At 54.9% G+C, this 20,136-nt stretch overlaps 1 long non-coding RNA gene across 7 annotated transcripts; it reads right to left on the bottom strand.

Annotated features, from left to right (window-relative positions):
- Positions 1-2,788: 2,788 nt before the first annotated feature.
- Positions 2,789-19,741, bottom strand: LOC144277148 (uncharacterized). Of its 7 annotated transcripts, XR_013348404.1 has the most exons (7): positions 19,279-19,741; positions 18,848-19,014; positions 18,605-18,695; positions 16,662-17,767; positions 16,286-16,421; positions 12,771-12,853; positions 7,778-8,496 (listed from the first exon to the last, which is right to left on the bottom strand). It is a non-coding gene; the product is annotated as an uncharacterized LOC144277148 (long non-coding RNA). The 7 variants fall into 7 exon arrangements; XR_013348402.1 differs by having other exon boundaries at positions 18,848-19,741; XR_013348405.1 differs by lacking the exon at positions 18,848-19,014.
- Positions 19,742-20,136: the final 395 nt, after the last annotated feature.

Genomic DNA, 20,136 nt, shown 5'->3' with positions numbered 1-20,136 from the left:
CAGGGCAGGGAGGCAGCTCTAGCAGGAGGGAGAAGGGATTCTGGCAGCAGTGAAGTGGGATGGGGGGAGGTTGAGACCTGTCCCCAAGTCATCCCGGCCATTCATGCTGAAGCCACAGCATGGCAGCCCTGGGGAATGGGGCAGATCAGCAGCCCCTGCTGATTGAATCCTCCCGTTCTCTCTAAAGCGGGTCCAACCCTGCCAGCAGCAGGACAAGCTTCCCCCGCCCATGTGCCTCACAACTGCCTGGTCTGTCACCATGACCCGTCAGTCCCTGACATCCCAGGCTGCCAGTGATGGGAGCAACTCTGGGTGGTGGCTCAGGTGACAGGAGAGGCTCGCAGAGGGCACTTAGGGGACTCTGCTGCTCTTCCCAAGAGCGATAACACCATGTCCTAAGAACATAAGTCCGTGATGAGGCAATGCTTGTCATTAATTAACCTTGCTAAAGAGCTGGGTTGGAGCTGCTCCAGGGACAAGCTGGCTCCCTCCTGCTCATGGAGGTGAATTCATCTCCCTTTCATGGAGCACCTCCTCTCACCCTCATTCCCCACCAGACTCCTTGCTCCCAGGACAACGAACGGCCATAGGATGAGAATGAGGCTTGGGCCCTGCCTCAATCTCCTGAGAGAAATGCAGCTGCTTACCTTGTCCCCCATCAGCTGCTGGCCTTTCCCTAGGAGGGAGTATGTGAGGAGCTGCCCCGCCTGGCTGACATGCAGCAGGGGGTCGTGGATGGCCAGCACTGCTGTGCGGAGGAAGAATCCTCTCTGCTCCTCTGAAAAGAACTTCCTGAAGACGTAAAACCATCTATATGTGGAGCTTCAGCAGATTGCCCAGAACCAGGCTCCAAATTCTGGACTAGAACGGCATCTCCGTCTAGTGGCTCCAGGAGGCAGCCACCCCCACTCTGCCCTGGCAGAGCGTCCTTACCTCCCCCACCCTGGCTGTGTTCTTGTAGCCCAGGAGCCTGCTGTCCTGGTGCCAGTCCCAGACCCATAGGTCTTCGGCCTCATGGATGGTCAGGCCCAGGAAAGAGAGACACACACATTTGTCATTCTGGTTGCAGTGTTTGTGTCCTTCTAATCCCATTGGTGGCTGCACAGTGGGCAGAGTCCTCGCTGCGTGCCTGGCCCAACACAATTGCAGGGTGTGGTGTAGAACACCGAAAGAGATAGAGAGAGACTCATCCCCCAGGTGGGGTCAGTCTGAGAGGAATTGGCTGGGGTCCCAGTCTCACTCTTCTAGCTGGTGCCATTTCCCAGCTGAGTTCCTTACCCCTCTGGCGCAGCAGCAGCTGGTAGAGCCAGTAAACCCCCTCCCTGGCCTGCTGGCTGATGTCCTTCGATGGGTCACAGATGAACAGAGCCAGATTTGCCACATGTGACACATCCTGGGGAATTCGGCTGAGTTCTAATGGAAGGGAGAGGGAGAGGGAACTCCATCAGCATTTTTCTGTCAGCTCCCAGTCCCCGCCCCGGGCCAGGACTCTCCTTCCCCTTAGCCCTTCTGCAGGAGATGCTAGAGCATAGGAGCTAGAGTTAGACCCTTAATTTTCTCTCCCTGCAAGGGAGCCTGGAGCACAGGGATGTGGGCAGGGCCCTCCATGAGGATTTGCTTCCCTGGCTGCTCCAGGATGACAGGAAGGCACGAATCTGGAGCAGGGTCCCCTTAAAAACCCAAAAAGAAAAGGAGTCCTTGTGGCACCTTAGAGACTAACCAATTTATTTGAGCATTAAAAGCCCACAGTCCTCACTTAATCAGGACAAGAACTTGACTCAAGCCAAGCTCATTTCATAGATTCATAGCTATTTAGGTCAGAAGGGACCATTATGATCATCTAGTCTGACCTCCTGCACAACGCAGGCCACAGAATTTCACTCCTGCAAAAAAAACCCTCACACCTATATCTGTGCTATTGAAGTCCTCAAATCGTAGTTTAAAGACTTCAAGGAGCAGAGAATCCTCCAGCAAGTGACCCGTACCCCATGCTACAGAGGAAGGCGAAAAACCTCCAGGGCCTCTTCCAATCTGCCCTGGAGGAAAATTCCTTCCCGACCCCAAATATGGCGATCAGCTAAACCCTGAGCATATGGGCAAGATTCAGCAGCCAGATACTACAGAAAATTCTTTCCTGAGTAACTCGGATCTCACCCCATCTAATAGCCCATCACAGGCCATTGGGCCTATTTACCATGAATATTTAATTACCAAAACTATGTTATCCCATCATACCATCTCCTCCATAAACTTATCGAGTTTAATCTTAAAGCCAGACAGATCTTTTACCCCCACTGCTTCCCTTGGAAGGCTATTCCAGAACTTCACTCCTCTGATGGTTAAAAGCCTTCATCTAATTTCTAGTCTAAATTTCCTAGTGGCCAGTTTAACTTCCTTCCCCTTCCAGTTTAACTTCCTTCCAACCAGTTTAACCTTCCCACCCCGTGCGCACGCCTCTGAAGCTAGCATTATTGTGTGATCCTTGAGAACCCCGGAGCTGTGCTGCCCCTGAGTAGTGTGAGCGGGAATTGTGCTTTTTCACACTGCTTGTGGACACACGGGGGTCCAGCTAGCCGGCTTTCAGCTCCCCCACTATAAAAAGTGATCAAGTAACACAAAGTACCAGGGCCTTGAAGGGAAGGTCAGCGCGGAGAATTCAGGGCTTGCCAACAGGGGGACACTCAGCAAAATGAATTTTGATTAGTAGAAGGTGTGACTTGAAAGTGGATTAGTTAAATGGCATCGAACCCCTCACTAACCCCATCAAAGAACTGACCTTACATAGGCATCAGAGCTCAAAGCTATTTCTTTATGTTTTTTGGGAGAAAGCTACATATTCCACAGTCCACACCCCTCTTCAAATGAGAGTTTTGGGGCGGTTGCAGAGAGGTTCCCTGTGCCTCTCTGGTGACTTGGCTTCTGGATTCTCCTGGTCTTTACCTTCTCCTGCTCCTGCAGTGTTGATTTTCTCTCCTTCACCATCCTGCAACCTCCTCCTTCTCTTCCTGTTGAAATAGCAGCAGCAGTTGCTCTGGTATCTTAGACCTTGTCTACACTAGAACTGACTTTGGTATAACTTACGGCGCTCAGGGGGGTGAATAATCCACCCCCCTGAGCGACGTAAGTGATCCCGATCGAAGCGCTATTGAGGAGAGTGCTATGTCGGCAGGAGAGCTTCTCCCGCTGACAGAGCTACGCCTCTCATGGCGAGTGGGGCAATTAAGCTGATGGGAGGAGCTTAGAGTATCTTCTAGTGTCGATGTAGCATTAGTGATGAGTAGCTCAGTGTCTAGATAAACTCTTTACTATGACCAGAACTATGAACAGAAGCGAAGTAACAAAATTGCAACAACTCTGCAGGATGGTGTGGTCCCCACTTCACACTGTTTAGCTCTGTGCTCAGAGCACTCAGCTGGGACCTGGGAGACACAGATTCTGTTCTGTCCTGTCTGCCAGAGGGAAAGAGAGGATTTGAACAGAAGTCTCCCATGTCTCAGGAGGTGCTCTAACCACTGGGATATTCTGATCTGAGGCTCCCTCCGTTTCTCCTGTGGAAGCTGTTCTCCTGTGGATAAATAATGAAAGAGTGATTGGAGCAGGCAGACTAGACCCAGGGTCTCCTCCCAGGTGGATGCCCTGACCACTGGACTACAGAGTCCTTCATGTTCTCTGGCCCAATGATTATTTCAGCACTTATCCACAGTGGAACAGAGTGGTATTTGTCTCTTGAGTGCCTGCTAGTAGTTGGCTGTGGTACTGCAATCTTTCCCCCACTCCTGGTGCCCCCTGTATGTTGCTGACCTCACAAGGCATGTCTGCAGTGACTCACACCTCCAGCCAGGTCTCAAAGTCAAACATGAACCCCTTCCCGGGTAGCAAAGAGCTCAGCGAGCTGTCTGCCTGCCTGCCTGCCCTCACCAGGGTCTTCAGCCCCATCTCAGGGCCCTTTAAATACAGCCCTTTGCTCAGGTTTCTAGAGGAGTCTTGTCCCCTGCCCAGGGCTCAGGCCATTTCATCACTGGGGGAACCCAGGCCCACTCACAGCTCCAGATTCCAGCCCAGGGATCTTGTCAACAGCAAGCGCCTACTGCTTCCTTTAATTAATTCCTGCTACATTCCCTGGGCCTCTCCCCACCTCTACCTCGTAACGGTTTCAGCTCCTCTCACTCCCCAGTTTAGCTCGTGCAGCCTATCAAAGAGTGCAGCTTTTGGCCAGAGCTGAGCACTCTTCTTTGCTCCTCCACCCCCAGCAAGGAACTGAGCAGCTGAGGTCCTGCAGCTCCTTTTTATAGGAGGCTGCTGGGCTCTGACTGGCTGCTTCCATGAGGCTTCTCTAGGCAAGCCCAAAGGAGCCCCCTCTGCTGCTCCTTCCTGGGGCAGGGAGTAGGACTGCAAGGCCACCAGAAGGAGGCCACAAGGGGCCAGGTACACCCCATCACAAAGAGGCCTCCAGATTTTGGATGCCAAAGTCCTGGGTTTGTTTGGGTGTCAAAGCCAAACTCCTGGGGTTTGATCTGATAGGCCCTAGAAACACGCTGGGGAGTGAGGGGAGACATTGGGGAACGGTGGAGGGAATGAGGGGAGAAGAGCAAGGATCACGATCACTCCACCCAGCAGAAATGGGGCTTAGGGTGAAGAGAACTGGGCTGTGTGAGAAGAGACAAAAGGCAGGAAAAAGAAAAGGAGTACTTGTGGCACCTTAGAGACTAACCAATTTATTTGAGCATGAGCTTTCGTGAGCTACAGCTCACTTCATCGGATGCATACCGTGGAAACTGCAGAAGACATTATCTACACACAGAGACCATGAAACAATACCCCCTCCCACCCCACTGTCCTGCTGGTAATAGCTTATCTAAAGTGATCATCAAGTTGGGCCATTTCCAGCACAAATCCAGGTTTTCTCACCCTCCCGCCCCCACAAACTCACTCTCCTACTGGTAATAGCCCATCCAAAGTGACCACTCTCTTCACAATGTGTATGATAATCAAGGTGGGCCATTTCCTGCACAAATCCAGGTTCTCTCACCCCCTCACCCCCCTCCAAAAACTACACACACAAACTCAATCTCCTGCTGGTAATAGCTTATCAAAAGTGACCACTCTCCCTACAATGTGCATGATAATCAAGGTGGGCCATTTCCAGCATAAATCCAGGTTTTCTCACTCCCCCACCCCCATACAAACACAAACTCACTCTCCTGCTGGTAATAGCTCATCCAAAGTGATCACTCTCCCTACAATGTGCATGGTAATCAAGGTGGGTCATTTCCAGTACATATCCAGGCTTTCTCACCCCCCCCCCCCGGGGGGGGAACACACACACACACATAAACTCACTCTCCTGCTGGCAATAGCTCATCCAAACTGACCACTCTCCAAGTTTAAATCCAAGTTTAACCAGAACGTCTGGGGGGGGGGGGGTAGGAAAAAGCAAGGGGAAATAGGCTACCTTGCATAATGACTTAGCCACTCCCAGTCTCTATTTAAGCCTAAATTAATAGTATCCAATTTGCAAATGAATTCCAATTCAGCAGTTTCTCACTGGAGTCTGGATTCGAAGTTTTTTTGTTGTAAGATAGTGACCTTCATGTCGGTGATTGCGTGACCAGAGAGATTGAAGTGTTCTCCGACTGGTTTATGAATGTTATAATTCTTGACATCTGATTTGTGTCCATTTATTCTTTTACGTAGAGACTGTCCAGTTTGACCAATGTAAATGGCAGAGGGGCATTGCTGGCACATGATGGCATATATCTCTTTGGTGGATGTGCAGGTGAACGAGCCTCTGATAGTGTGGCTGATGTTATTAGGCCCTGTGATGGTGTCCCCTGAATAGATATGTGGGCACAGTTGGCAACGGGCTTTTTTGCAAGGACAGGTTCCTGGGCTAGTGGTTCTGTTGTGTGGTATGTGGTTGTTGGTGAGTATTTGCTTCAGGTTGCGGGGCTGTCTGTAGGCAAGGACTGGCCTGTCTCCCAAGATTTGTGAGAGTGTTGGGTCATCCTTCAGGATAGGTTGTAGATCCTTAATAATGCATTGGAGGGGTTTTAGCTGGGGGCTGAAGGTGACGGCTAGTGGCGTTCTGTTATTTTCTTTGTTAGGCCTGTCCTGTAGTAGATGACTTCTGGGAACTCTTCTGGCTCTATCAATCTGTTTCTTATTATCATACACATTGTGAAGAGAGTGGTCACTTTGGATGGGCTATTACCAGCAGGAGAGTGAGTTTGGGGGGGGGGGGGCAGAGGGTGAGAAAACCTGGATTTGTGCTGGAAATGGCCCTACTTAATGATCACTTTAGATAAGCTATTACCAGCAGGAGAGTGAGTTTGTGTGTGTATGGGGTGGGGGGGGGTGAGAAAACCTGGATTTGTGCTGGAAATGGCCCACCTTGATTATCATGCACATTGTAGGGAGAGTGGTCACTTTTGATAAGCTATTACCAGCCGGAGAGTGAGTTTGTGTGTGTAGTTTTTGGAGGGGGGTGAGGGAGTGAGAGAACCTGGATTTGTGCTGGAAATGACCCACCTTGATTATCATACACATTGTGAAGACATTGGTCACTTTGGATGGGCTATTACCAGCAGGAGAGTGAGTTTGGGGGGGGGGGAGGGAGGGTGAGAAAACCTGGATATGTGCTGGAAATGGCCCAACTTGATGATCACTTTAGATAAGCTATTACCAGCAGGACAGTGGGGTGGGAGAGGGTATTGTTTCATAGTCTCTGTGTGTATATAATGTCTTCTGCAGTTACCACGGTATGCATCTGATGAAGTGAGCTGTAGCTCATGAAAGCTCATGCTCAAATAAATTGGTTAGTCTCTAAGGTGCCACAAATACTCCTTTTCTTTTTGCAAAGACCGATTAACACGGCTGTTACTCTGAAACCTGTCAAAAGGCAGGAAAACTACTGAGCATGTTATGAGAACCTGTCTAGACCAGAAAGTTGATTCACCTCACCCCACTGAGCCTTCTATAGATATGGTCTTGTATTTTAATGCTGGGCTGGGGGTCTGCTCTTCCCCAGGGTCCCCCTTCATGTAAGGGGCACTCTTTGCTGTTTGATTCCTGAGCCTTTCGGGTGGAATGAGATCACATTTTCAATTCTCTGCATCCACTAGGGCTAGAAACTTAACTTTATTTTTCTTAAATGAAAGCCAAAGTTCTCATCTAGCCATTGGACGCCAGGAGCTGGGCTCTTGGAAACCCCAAATACCAGGAGACCCATGATAAAATCACGTGGTGGCAATACGGAGGCTGAGACTTTCAGAGCAGTCATGGGGATTTAGATCCATAATTCCCTGAATTGAAGAAGTGCCTAGATGAGCAGTCCTCCAATGGACTTTTGCTCTGACTGCCCATGCAGTCATAGCAATTTCACAGTGGCCACAGCTTGAGCAGTTATAATATTGCACTAACAGCATTGCGGCAGAATGATGACGGCAGAGGCAGCACAGACCAGATGTCACTCATTGCATGACATTGGTACCCTGCTAGCAAGAAAAGCTACCTGGAGAGGAAATATGCAGGAGGAGCAAGCCTCCAATGCAGTTAATGGGCTGTCCAGGCCAGCTGTAGTCCCTGGGAGAGGAGCTAGGGTTGCAGATACCTTGTAGAGCTCCACTTGTTCTTCAGGCAAGCCCAGTTGGCTCCATATTGCCCATGAGCTCATCCTACAGACCAATCCAATGGAGACAGCAAGAAAGGAGTAAAATGGGACCAAGGGCTACAGAATGGGGCAGCAGCAACAGGGACCAGAGCTACAGAATTCTGCAGTTTACAATATTTTATTTGGTTGCTTAAGTCTATAAAGAGAAAAATTGTAAATGACCATCTAACAGTCCCCCCCTCCCCCAATAAAATCAATTAATGCATCTAACAGTGTTCAGTGAAGGTCCCATAATCCTGAGGAAATGCCAAATCCTGGGGCAGGTTGCTGGGCCTCTCCTCTGCCCCTGCCCTTCCAGCAGTAGAACTGCTGCATGTTTTCAAGTGTCACAGGAGCCTCTTACCCTGTGAGCAGCTTCTTTTGAGAGGTGTCAAAGGCATTAAACCAGCCAGGGATTTTAATGCCACTAGGCCGTTATCATCCAGTCCCATGATTCCCAAACACATTTTTGCTTTAGTTGAACTTATGGCCACAGCAAACTCAACGCGGCTGGTGCTGTGACAGTTAAATTGTCCTGCAAGGGCTCGGGGGGGGGGGGGGTCAATGAGCAGAGGTGCGTTGGGGCTCCTGCTCTGATCAGGGGGCAGGCTCCAGTCTAGAGTTTCTGTTGAAGTATTTTTTAGAACAGCTTGCGAAGGGATGCCCAGAGCTTCAGCTGGGTGCGCTTTGGTTGTCGACTGTAAGAGCATTTCTTGAGATTTGATCCTGGGAACCACACGGATACATTTCAGGTCTTACGCTCAGCATCCCCCTGCTAACCTTTGTCGTTTCAATCTCACTTTCCTACTTGTAAATCCTTTTCTTGTCAATGAGGCCCCTAGGGTTGGCTGCAGGATAAAGTGGCACATGTGTAATTTAAATCAGTGTTTAAACGTGCATTCTCTTCCTCCCAACATACTAGTTTGCACCAGAGCCAACCTCACCTCCAGGCTGCTCCCCCACCCCAACCAAACTCTCTGCTACCTCCCCTGGGGCAGATGCTTCTGCCTCCCTACCTCTCCTATATGTCCCCTCCTGTCAGCTTCTCAGTGGGGATGGCGCAAGTCTCACACACACCCCCAGTCCCCACTACTAACCAAAGGAACCCCTGGCCCACACTTGCTACAACCTCTGCACCCCTTTACCCCCCTCCCTACGGACCCAGCTCCTTCCAGGTCCCTCCTCCCCCAATGGCTTCAGTGCCCTCCCCGCCACACTGCCCCCACCTGCCTTGCTCCAATCCCTACAGCCCCAGCCCCTTCTGGCTCCAATCACCTCAGCACAAACCTGCTCCCTGTGGTCTCCCCACAAGCTCCCCAGCAATGGCTGTGGAAGGTGGGGGGTCCCTCTTGCCAACCGCACACCCACAGCACCTCCCTAAGCAACAACCCCCTCAGACTCTCCAATGCCCCCACCCCCCCCAAACCTCCCTTGCAATGGCCATGGTGCTGTCCGGGCTCCCCTCCTCCATCATAGCCTTCAGTGTCCTCATTCCCAGCCCCTCCTCAAGGACCGTGGTGCTGCTGTCCAGCCCCCTGTCAGTCACTATAGCCCTGGGGCACCTCACAGGAGCCACTGGATCCCAGACCTTGACCCCCCAGAACTAGAAACTGGCTGTGGCACTCTGCGCCCCGCTAGCTATCGAGTCCTCCCCAAAGCCCACCAGACAATTCTGTGACCCCCCACACACCACAGCCTCCTCACTGCCAGTCTCCCCTCCCCCAGTTCCTCCCTCATCACACACCCCTGGGGTGTCCCTTCAGCCCCACCCCCCAGAATTACACATGGAGCACACCCCTTCCCCCGCCCCCAAAGGCCAGGCCCGGCCTTCTGTCCACAGCCACCCCCCACTCCGCTCCGGCTCCCCCGTGTCGGAACCGGACCGTCGCCCCAGGTCCAGTGGGGAGGGCAGCCGGGAGAGGGCTGCCGCAGCCCCTTCCGGTGCCTCAGACCCCATCTCCCGTCCCTTTGATTTCTTCATGAGAACATGTTATTAACGTTTCTTGGGAGTGTTTTCTGAGTCCAAAGATGTGAGTTTCTTTGTCTTGCAGGAGGATTGTTTTAAAAGCTGATCGTCTTTCTACTGTGAGTCTTTTCATCAGTGTGAGGGATGAATGCTTTCCAGATGGAGAGTCTGCTGGGGAGATGGTTGGTTGGGTTTGGGGGGGGAGGGGGTTTGGTAATATTTGAGGTCACACATATATCGATAACTGCATGAGTTACAGACTTCTCCCCCCCCCCCCAGCCAACGTTCCATGGATCTTGCCTGAGCCCCCCCGCCCCCCATCCCAGGGCAGAAGCCTGAATCCTGAGCCCCACCGCACCTGGGAAGGTTGGAACTCCCACCGGTTGCCTGCTCCTACAGGGCTGATGACTCCGGAAGTGGGTAGGGACCAACCCCTGCAGGCAGCCCCTGGGGAAGAGCCATTGCTTTGCTGCCCCCGACTCCCCCTCAGTTCCAGCCCAGGAGGGCAGGCTCCAGGCACCAGCGTTCCAAGCAGGTGCTGCGGCAGCACTGTCAAAGGGGGCATTCCGTGTGCCATCAGGGTGGCCCTCGTCTTTCCGCGACAGCGGTAATTCGGCCGCACCTTTACTCTGCAGGCTGGTCACAATGGTAGTGGTGGGGTCACATAGGCAGTTGCCCTCAGTGACCATCAGAGGTCGCTGCAGCAATGAGAGGGGGATACATGCCAGGCATTGCCGCACCTGGCCACCAGGAGTCACTGCTCCAACAAGAAGGCACCTACAGGGCACTCCAGTGACTGGCCAGCAGGGGTCACTATCACAGTGCTGGGGGGGGAGATACACATAGGGCACTATCCTACCTGGCCAGCAGGGGTCAGTGCCCCAACAGGAGCGATATTCACCATGCAATGCCTCACCTGGGCACCAGGGGGTCCTGCACCCTGACACCGACCCACACATATCCCTGGGGAGCAGGCGTGTGCCTGTGTGTTACTCTGCACTTTAAGGAATGAGGCAAAGGCTAATTTTATTTAAATTTCTGATGGTGAAAGCTCTGAGTTACAACCCTCACCTTGCTGAGCACCTGCCCATAGCCAGAGCAGTGTCCCCGATGACAGCAGAGACCCCATAACACAGAGACCCAAAGGGGAAGCAGCTTTTAGGTGAAGCAGTGCAGAATCTGGGGAGGGGTTCTGGGGAAGCAGAGAAAGATCAACTAACTGCAGAGGGGAAAATCAAAATCTATCAGGGAGAAAGAACTGACTCCGCGAGGACATCACACCAACTCCAGCCAGGCTGGGATACCAGCAATTTGGGGCTGCAGCAGCTCCAGCAAGAGGCTGGGCGGAGCAGGTAACCTCAATCTCTCTGCCGAGCAGGCTGCTTTGGGTGCAAGGAGGGACAAGGAGCCCCTACAGCCAGGGTCTTGCTGCCCAAGGAGGGGGAGATCTGGGGCAGCCCTTGGAGGAGCTGGCTCAGCAGCCGTGAGCCCGCTGGCTTGTCCAGGCCTGAGCTCTCCAGCAGCACCCTGTGCACAGGTGTACGCACGGGATGGAGGCACCAGTGTAACACTACAGGGCCTGACTCTGCTGATTGCTGCCTGCAAGAGACTGGGCAGAGTCCAGGGCAGATGGGGGCAGGAGATGACAGGGCCAGCACCCATGAGCTGAACCCATCACACCTCTGGCCCGTGACATCACCACCCGCCCCTGCAGCTCTCCACCTGTCCCGCTGTCCATCCAACCCTAAAGCCCCCCATCCGCCCCCACTGTATGCAACATATAGCGCTTCACCCATCTGCCTCACACACTCATCTATCTCCTCGTGCATCCTACCGGCCCTCTGGGTGTCCGTGCAGTGCCAAGCACAAGGAGGTGTGGACAGGGCCCGATTAACCTTCTGTGAGCCTGGCACCAAACATATATGTGGGTCCCCATGGGGTAATGGGGTATGGCACAAGGGGGGGTTGATCACCAGAGCCAGGGGCCAGCAAGGCGTAAGGCACAGGGAGGTGCGGGGAGGGAGACACAGCTCTGGTCTGCACAGCCCCACACAGGGGCTCTGTTTGCAAACCCGCAGCCACCAGACACATACTGGCCCACCCAGCCCTGTGCTGCCAGCGTGCTCTGCCATACCACCCCCCTGCCCATTGCTCCCCACCCTATTATGCCCAGCAACTCTCATGCCCAGTGCCCCCTCACCCAGAGATCTGGCTCACAAATCCCTGTGCCCAACACTCCCCATTGCCCAGTGCCCCTCTCACAGCCCCCCCACAACTGCCCAGCACCCCATATTCCTGAGGAAATTCAGCACCAAAAAATTAAAAATTCTGTGCACTATTTTAAAATTCTGCGAATGTTATTTGTCAATAAATGAATGTGGAAGCTCCGGCCTGGCAGTGGGGAGCAGAGGCCACTGGCTGCGTGGAGGTGGGAGATCACCCTGCAGCCTTCCCCCTCCCCTCCCGGGATAGGGACTCGGCCGTGAGGCTGCACCCGACCCTGACACAGTGTAAGGGATAAACCTGCCGCAGAAACACTCTTGGCCACTGCCCCTGCGCCAGGTGCGGGCAGACAGGCTCAGCCCGGCAGGATCCAAGTGTGAAGGGGCTCAGTGTGAGGGGATCCGGGTGGGGTAAGAGGGTTCTGTGTGGAGCAGTCGGGGTGAGGTGGCTCACTGCGGGATCTGGATGCACAGGGGCTTGTTGGGGGCCTCCAGGTGCAAGCGCAGTGGGACTCTGCAGAGGGCTCCAAGTGAAGGTGGTTGGGGCTCAGCAGGAGGTGTGTAGGTTTGGGGAGCTCAGCGCAGGACAGGTCCGGGTGCAGGGGAGGTAGGGCTCGTTGGAGTGCGGGTCCAAGTGCAGCAGGCTGGGGCTCTGTGGGGTGTGTGTCCGGGGGGCTTATCGGGGTGGTCCAGGTGCAGGGGAGGTGGGGGCTTGTCAGGGTGAGGGTTCGATGGGCCTGCTTAATGGGGAGCCTCAGCTGCTGCCACGGGGATGCTGCATGCCGGGCTCCCGCTTCCCCCTTCCTCCGCTTCCTCCATCCCCTTCTCTTCCCCATCGCCCCAGCCCTCCTCATCCCACCCCCTTCCTTCCCTACGGCTTATTTCCCCCCGCTCTCCCCACCCCGCCCTGCCCTGCCCCAGCACACGCACTCACTGCTGTACAGAGAACATGATGGCTCCTCCCAGCACACAGACGGGGAGCCCGACAGGCACTAGGACCCAGAAGGCAGCGTCCACCTGCAAAGTCAGCAGAACAGAGAGCTGGGGGTGTGTCATGGTTCCTCCCCCCCTCTGAACTCTAGGGTACAGGTGTGGGGACCTGCATGAAAACCTCCTAAGCTTACTTTCACCAGCTTAGGTTAAAATTTCCCCTAGGTACAAATTAATTTTATCCTTTGAGCCTGGATTTCCACTGCCACCACCAAACTCTAACTGGGTTTACTGGGAAATGTAGTTTGGACACGTCTTTCCCCCCGAAATCCTCCCAACCCTTGCACCCCACTTCCTGGGGAAGGTTTGGTAAAAATCCTCACCAATTTGCATACGTGACCACAGAACCAAACCCTTGGATCTGAGAACAATGAAAAAGCATTCAGTTTTCTTGCAAGAAGACTTTTAACAGAAGGAAAAAGAAAAGAATCACCTCTGTAATACCAGGATGGTGAATACCTTACAGGGTAATTAGATTCAAAACATAGAGAATCCCTCTAGGCAAAACCTTAAGTTACAAAAAAGAGACACAGTCAGGAATAGTCATTCTATTCAGCACAGTTCTTTTCTCAGCCATTTAAAGAAATCATAATCTAACACATACCTAGTTAGATTCCTTACTAAAAGTTCTAAGACTCCATTCCTGTTCTATCCCCAGCAAAAGCATCACACAGACAGACACAGACCCTTTGTTTCTCTCCCTCCTCCCAGCTTTTGAAAGTATCTTGTCTCCTCATTGGTCATTTTGGTCAGATGCCAGCAAGGTTACCTTTAGCTTCTTAACCCTTTACAGGTGAGAGGATTTTTCCTCTGGCCAGGAGGGATTTTAAAGGGGTTTATCCTTCCCTTTATTTTTATGACAGGGTGGCACTCTTTCCAGCAGAGCTCCTACAGCCAATCAATCAGCACTGAACAAATATCACAACACTAATACCTTCCAGGCCAGGTTTTAGCAGAGATCCTCTAAGCCTCACTGCAGGGAGCTTCCCCCCACCAGCCCTGAGAAGAATATCGCTGCCAGCCTCCAGCTCAGAGCTGAGCCTTCACTTCCTCCCATGCAGCTCTCAGAGAAAAAGCTCCTTCGGTTCCTCGAAGGGGAAAATCCACAAACAAACCTTCCTTTTGCTCTCACACCTCTAGGGGCCCAGGCCAGCCAAGTATCCATCCCAGCCCATGCAGGGGTAGGAGTTCCTGTTTGTCAACAGGGAGCAGCACTGACCTTGCGCTGCACTGGGGGGGCTGGGGGAGCTGCCCCATTTTCCACACGTACGTCCTGTTTCTGGGAAGGAAGAACTACGGCCCTAGTGTTAATTCCCTGCTGCACAGTGCTCTGCACAACGCCAGAGCCTCACCGGGCCGGAGCCTCCTTTGTCAGCCACCTGCTAGAGGAGCAGGCTCGTTTCCACAAGACTTGGGGAGTTCGGAGAGACGGGGCAGAGGACGAAGTCTAGAGACACCAGTGGGAGCCCCATGCCCTGAGCTAAGAGAGCTATTGCTCAATAAAAGAACCTTCTCCGTAGAGCTGCCACCACCCGCGGCAGAGAGAGCCAGCAGTGGCAGGGGGGTAGGGGGGAAGGGGGAGGAGAGGAGCCCTGGCCAGCTGAGAGGAGCGAGCAGTGGACAGGGGGAGGGGAGATGAGCCAGCGGGCAGGGGGACTTGAGGGCAATTGGCAAGTGGATGGGGCTGGGCCACGGCCCCTTCGAAGCATGGGCAGTGCCAGGTTAACTATACCACCAGTGGCTCCGTGGAGCCGGGGCCATGCTCAGAAGGGGCCCTGGCCTGCTCCACATGCACTGCACCCCAAGACCCCACTGGTCCCCACCCCTGCCCACCATTTATTCCTCTCAGCCTCCTCCGTGGCTGGCCAAGGGCTCCTCTCCACCCCGTGGCCCCCCTGCCAGCTTCTTTCTGTCCCCTGGCAGGACCCCAGTGCACCTTCAGCTGCAAGCCTGTCGGGCCCCACCTGTCTCCCCGGAGCTGAGCTGCCTGGGACTGATGCAGAAGCCTGGCCAGTCTCGGCTGGTTGGGGGAGGGCAGTGCGGGGGGAGGGGCTTGGCTGGGCCCCTCCAGGCAAATGAGTCCTTATGGAACCCAGCGGGGCAGGCCCTGGACTGGCTGATTGCACCACTTCCGATGGGCCAGAGCGATTCCCCGCCCCAGGTCCAGCTCTGGCGGTTCAGCCCAGATGACACAGTCACCTTCCAGCATTGCCAGTGATTGGTGCCAGGAGGCAGGGCTTGCGGGAGTGAGTCACTAGAGGGCCTGGAGCCGGGGGATGCTGGGTTGTGAGGGGGCAGGGAACATGTGTGTGTTGTGGCACTAGGAAGTGTTGGGGGGGTGTGTTGGGGGTGCTGGACAGTTGTGGTGTTGTGCTGGGCACTGTGCATATTTGGCAGGGTCTGGGGGGGCACGCTGGGCATAGCGGGTCTGGGGGGGCTTTGGCCATAGGGAATTGGAGGGGGGATGTTCAAGTGTTGGGCAGCGGGGCCGTGTGGCACAGCATGGGCCCACCCCCGAGGGGAAGGGGCACGCTGGCAGCACAGGGCTGGGTGGGCCATTGTGCATCTGGCAACTGCTGGTTCGTAAATAGTGCCCTCGTTCTGGGTGGAGCAGGGCTGACCCTGCCACGCCATATTGCCCCTAACTGACCCATCGCTCTGAGGACTGACCCCCCCCCCCAGCGCCATGCTCCATTGCCCCCATGGGGCGCCCACAAATATGTTGGTACCGGGCCCACCAAAGGTTAATCAGAAACGCAGTACTGGGCGTGGACCCTGAACAAGGCTTTTGGGTGATGTAGTAATGGAACTAGAGAGTGATTAGGGGGGTTCTTGGCATCTCTAATCCCAGCCCCACTTCTCCTGTGCCCAAAGTCGCCCAAAGAGAGCGAGCCACCCCTCTCCGTCTCAGACTCCAGAGCCCAAAAGGCATGACTGGCCACTCACGCTGTGACCCAGTTACACCAATGAAGTCTCCCCAAACTCTCTAAGAAAATAGGGAGTGGGAGGAGCAACCCCCGTAGCCTGGCAGGCAGTACGCATCCTTCCCAGTAGGGCAGAGACCATGCCCATAGGCAGATAGACCCAGCCTAGCCCAGAGGAGACTGGGAGAGGGGGAGAAGAGGAAGAGGATGCAAGCAACTGAACATGATAGGTGTTCATGAAAGGAGAGAGAGTTTGAGTGTGAATTGGCTAACACAGTGGAGAAGACAGAGAGAGAGAGAGAGAAACCTAGGAGGAAGGAAAGAAACTCAGAACAGGAAGTCACCCTCAGGGATCCAACCTTCTCCTGGGGAGCACACCCTACTCCTGGCCAGAGAGATGATCAGCCCCCGCAAATGGCAACATCATCTCCCTTGAAGACACAGCTAGTCAGGAAACCCACACCCAGCTAACGGGAAGTCCCTGCTTGGAGCCAGGGGGGCTGTGACCAGAGCACTCCCCAAACCAGACACTTACCTCACTGACAGCGACAGCTGCTTCGCTCCCAGCTGGACAGGTCTTGCCTGGCATCAACAGGATTCACGCTGTCACTGCTCTCGCTCACTTTCCTTCTCACCTCGGGGCTGGACTCCGTCCTCATGACTTCTTTCCCCTTGGTATTAAACACAACACAAGAGGGAAAGAAAAAGCAATGGTGGCGAGGCTCTACTTCTCGCTCCTCCCGCACCCCAGGGCTCTGGCTTCAACCCTCCTCCCATTATGCCATCACAGATACAATTAGAAATCCCCCCTCTGCACCTGCACCCAAAGGAGTCACTCTGCACAGGAGACAATTGTCTCTTCCCCTGCCCTTAATACCATGCGCAGCTCACGGCCCCGGAAGAAAACTAACCTGGGAAGAGCTGAGGAAGACAGTGCCGTCACCGCTGACTCACACCCAGTGCTGGGAAAGGCAGAAAGCTCAGGACTGTTCATCTCTGCTTACCGGGATGTCCAGCCTGCTCAGCTCCACTTCTTCCAGCTTCTCCTCTGCCTGGGGCTCCTGGGCGACTCATCGGCAAGCGCAGGAAATAACCGATGAGCGAGGCAGCCCTGCCCACAGCTCTACTGGTGCGCGAGAGCTCGGCCTCCCTCCGTCTCCCATATGCTCTAGAGCAGCCCCACGCGATGAAAAGAGACAGAGCCAACGGGCTGCGTGACCAGTCACCCCACCTCCCCCATTGTCGCCTCCAGGACCTGCTATGATTCTCTTCCCTCCCGCCAGATGGTGCAGGCTCTCGAGACCAAGCTTGTGGGGATCAATGTGCACTTCTCCTGCCCATGGCCTGCAGTAGGAGGCACGACAAAGACAGAGAGAAGGTGCGTTGTCCAACACAGAAGACAAGACAGAGAGAGAGGGGGAATAGGAGAAATTAAAGTAAATCAGCACCTGGAGTCACCCTCCTGGATCCAACCTCCTGCTGGGCTTGGACACACCACTCCCACCAAGAGAGATGAGCAGTTCCCAAACCAAGCACTCCTCTCACAGACAGAGACAGCTGCTCCACTCCCAGCTGAACAGGTCTTGCCTGGCATTAACAGTGCTTGCGCTCTCACTCGCTTTCCATCTCTCCACCAGGACAGACTCTGTCCCCGCCCCCCTCACCCTTCAACATACACACACACACACTTACACACTTCTTTTCCCTTGGTGCCAAACACAACGCAAGAAGGAAAAACAAAAGTTATCGTTACACTCTGCCATGATGGTGAGGCTCTGCTTCTTGCATCTCCCACACCCTAGGGCTCTACCCTGAACCCCCTTCCCATGATGTTCTGGGAGCTACAATTAGAAGCACCCCAGTGCACCTGCACTCAAAATCGTCACTCTGCACAGGAGACTCTTGTCCCTTCCACTGGTCTTAACCCCGCAGAGCCCTGGGCCCAGCTAGGATGCACCTCATTATTCTTGAGTACTGGGGCGCTCGTCCTCTCCTTCCTATCCCTCTTGGACTCCATCTGTGAGAGAGGACAGGGTAGTGTTACAGACACAGACACCCTCCCCCAGCTCTCTTTGCGCCCTGGGCTCACATAATGGGAGTGGCTAAGTCATTATGCAAGGTAACCTTTTTCCCCTTGTTACCCTCCCCCTCCCCCCCCCCGTTCCTCAGACGTTCTTGTTAAACCCTGGATGTGTGCTGGAAATGGCCCACCTTGATTATCATACACATTGTAAGGAGAGTGATCACTTTAGATAAGCTATTACCAGCAGGAGAGTGGGGTGGGGGGGAGAGAAAACCTTTTGAAGTGATAAACACCCATTTTTTTATGGTCTGTGTGTATAAAAACATCCTCACTGCATTTTCCACTTTTATGCATCCGATGAAGTGAGCTGTAGCTCACGAAAGCTTATGCTCAAATAAATTGGTTAGTCTCTAAGGTGGTACAAGTACTCCTTTTTCTTTTGTGAATACAGACTAACACGGCTGCTACTCTGACACTTGATACAGTTACACAATTGTTAGATGAGCTTTTAAATGCAAAGATCTATTTGAAGCCCCACATTGGAAACTAGGGAAAACTGGTATAATTACTGTTTGAAATGGATAAAGATCAGAGAGATTTGGTTATTGCTTGAAAACAAGTTCAATATAAAATGTATTTTATAAACAATTGGTTAATAATTTGGAGCTTTCCTGAAAGTTTTATTACTGGAGGCAGGCATGCCCAGTGCAAGGATGTTTTGCACCCTAAGTGAAACTTCCACCTTGTGCCCGCCCCCCCCCCCCAAGCCCTGTGGCAGCTCCCCTCCGCCCTGAGGCGCCCCCCACGCTGCAGCTCCCCGCCCCAGCTCACCTCTGCTCCGCCTCCTCCGCGATCATGCCCCTGCTGCCACTTCTCCCGCCTCCCAGGTCTGAGGCACCAATCAGCTGTTTGGCGGGCAAGCCTGGGAGGAAGAGAAGCCAAGCAGGGCGTTGCTCAGGAGAGGAGGTGGAGCAGAGATGAGCTGGGGAGGGGAGCGGTTCCCCTGTGCGCTGCCCCCTCCCCCCAGGTACTTGCTGCAGGTGGCCCTCCCCGCGCCCCCCGGCCCCAGCTCACCTCCGCTCCACCGCTCCCCAGAGCGCACTTTTGGCCGCCCCCAACCACTTGGCGCCCTAGGCGGCTGCCTACTTTGCCTAGTGGTTGCACCGGCCTGGAGGAAGGAAGCGTGAACCACCAAACCCAGTGTCTTCATGTTCATGGCAAGGGTCAGTGTCCATATTATTCTAAATAAGGAGGATTTTGATCACATATTTGTAGATTTATAATGAAACAAGCTATTTCCTGTCCTTACAGAGCAGCTGCGAGCTCTGGAGAAGAAAAGCAAACCGGGCAACGCGGCGAAGCAGCTTCCTACGCGTAAAGCCCCCATCCCCCCCGCCCGTGAGGGGCTCTCGGCTGGTTCCCCCGTTGGCGCTGCGGGGTGACGGACTCCCCGGCCTGGGACCCCGCGAAGGAGAAGCTTTGTGGAGGGGCTCAGCCAGCCCTACCGAGGCTGCCAACGCGGGACCCCGACTCCCCGCACCCTCTGAAGGCGGCATGTCCTGGGCCCGCAGCGTCACGCCAGACACGCGGTTCTGCTGCAGACTCGGGGGTCGGGGACTCCGCGGTGCTCGGGGCAGACCCGGGTCCATGACACGCTGGGGCCGGGGGGCGGGTGCGAACCCTGGGGCACTCGGGCACTGGGTGTCCCAGGCCGGCCCCGCCCCAGCCCCGGGACCGGGCAGGGAGGCAGCACATCCAGAGGCGCCGCGAGTCACCCCCTGGCGGGGCCGGGCTGCAGCGGCAGGGTCTGGGTGCAGCGCCCGGATATGACTGCCTTGGCTGGGGCTTGGGGGACTCCGGGCTCCTCCCGCCTCGTTCCCCCGGCCCGCAGCGCCCCTAGAGCCCCACCAGGAGCACTGACCGGAAGTGAGGGGCGGACCCGGGCGCGCAACGGACCGGCGGCAGGGAGCGGAAGTACGTTGCCCCGGTGCCCGCTCCTTTCGAGTCCCACGGGGAACTTCCGGTTCGGCAGCGACCTCTCCCGGGAATCGCGCTAACGGACCCCCAGCGGGTGAAGCGCACCCCGCCATTTCCCTGGCCGGGGAGCGAGTGGAGCAGGGACCGGGCAGGGCCGGGGAGTGCGTGGGCAGGAGGGGCAGGGCTGGGGGTCCCCGCTGCACTGCACCGGCTGGAGCCCGCTCCCCGCAGCGCGCTGGAGCTGGGGCGGGGCGAGGAGACAACATCTCCCCACGGGGGGCCTCCCCAGCTTCACGGCAGCTTCTGCTTCCGGCGTCGCCCTGCCGGCCCCTCACTCGAAAGATGGGAAGGCGGGGCAGGGCCTGGCAGCGACTGGCGGGAGATGG

The sequence above is a fragment of the Eretmochelys imbricata genome, chromosome 19 (assembly GCF_965152235.1).
Source record: "Eretmochelys imbricata isolate rEreImb1 chromosome 19, rEreImb1.hap1, whole genome shotgun sequence".
In the NCBI taxonomy this organism is placed as follows: domain Eukaryota; kingdom Metazoa; phylum Chordata; order Testudines; family Cheloniidae; genus Eretmochelys; species Eretmochelys imbricata.
The sequence above is the reverse complement of the archived record's forward strand: the minus strand, read 5'-3'. Positions and strand labels throughout refer to the sequence as shown.